The sequence below is a fragment of the Doryrhamphus excisus genome, linkage group LG2, assembly GCF_037039965.1.
Source record: "Doryrhamphus excisus strain RoL-2023G ecotype Guam linkage group LG2, RoL_Dexc_Guam_v1.1, whole genome shotgun sequence".
Lineage (NCBI taxonomy): Eukaryota > Metazoa > Chordata > Actinopteri > Syngnathiformes > Syngnathidae > Doryrhamphus > Doryrhamphus excisus.
This window is the reverse complement of record NC_136358.1, coordinates 23,281,267-23,282,688: the sequence shown is the minus strand read 5'-3', so window position 1 is coordinate 23,282,688 and position 1,422 is coordinate 23,281,267.

The following is a 1,422-nucleotide window of genomic DNA, read 5'->3' as shown; positions in this document are numbered from 1 at the left end:
GCCACTCTTGTTGTGTGTGTGTGTGTATGCGAGCAGTCTCTTCTCCACTCTTAAAGACAACACAACTATGACTGACAAGAGGTCTCACTCTGTTTTCCATTTTCTATGAAGCTTGTCGGTGCAGATGCAATGCACAGAGTGAACCGTCCTGCCTGTTTGGAGGCGAGAGATGGGGAAAACAGACAGGTATGCTCAATTTGTGTTTATTAAAAAAATCTGATTAATCACAGTTTTGTAATTAATCATGATTATCTACCATTTTGGATTTACAATTTTACTGTATTTCATGAAGAAAAAGATAAATAACAGGACAGGATTATAAATATTTGTGTGTTTTAACAGCTCCAAATGAAGCAAGCATGTTTCAATACAGCTGAATTTGAATCACACTTGAACTTTGTTATGGTGAAAAATGGGGGTTGCATTCATAGACACCACGTCATTTATTTTGAATTCATGTGTTTTGGGTATAATTTCTGGCCTTTTGGAGCACGGTTAAATACAACAACCTAAAATGGACTGGAGACGTTGGTGCGGCTTGTATGGTCCTGGAATTTAGTAACCAAGTTACCACCATTAACACATTTTTTGACAGTATACTCGTCATCATCAACTTTGTTTGTGTAAACTAAATCAATTATTAAAAAAACAGAACTTAAGGACTTCATCTTTTGAAATGTTCAGTTTTTATATCATTCCAATGACAGAAATGAGTGTTTAAGAATCCACTCTTATGAATGGACAATTTATTTAACAAAAAAAATGAACATTCATAATCTTTTCTATGTTGCTTTCTTGTACAAATCACATCCTGTTATTACACATCCTGTTATTTCTTGTACAAATTATTCATAATTATTCATATGCAGAGACTGTTGATATTTAAAAAAAAAAAAAATTAAAGACACACCTTTTTAATCAGGCTTTTAACTTTTCTTATGTTTTTATCTTTTTAGTCCTATTTAATGCTTTTAGTCTTGGGGGGGTCCTCCACACTGGGGGCTGTGTCGGGTCTGCTGAGGGGGTGCCATCCTTGGGTCCCTTCGACCCGGCCGGCTGGGGGTTCCTCCCTTTAATGTGGGGGTCCGCCTGTCTGTCGGAGTCGGGGTGCCCGGGTGCTGGTCCCCCAATGGCACGGCCTGCGGCTCCTCACAGTGTGGACGGCCCCAAAGATGGCGTTTCCTTGTTCCTCAGTGCCATGCCATGTCTCCCTACTGTGTGTGTGTGTGTGTGTGTGTGTGTGTGTGTGTGTGTGTGTGTGTGTGTGTGTGTGTGTGTGTGTCTAGTATGGAGGGAGGGAGGGGCTTTCTTTTGTTTCTTTGTTTTTCCTTTTAATTGTGGTAATTGTTTTTAATTCTGTAAAGCACTTTGTGTTGCATGTCTTTGCAGGAAAAGTGCTATACAAATAAAGTTCATTTGTTT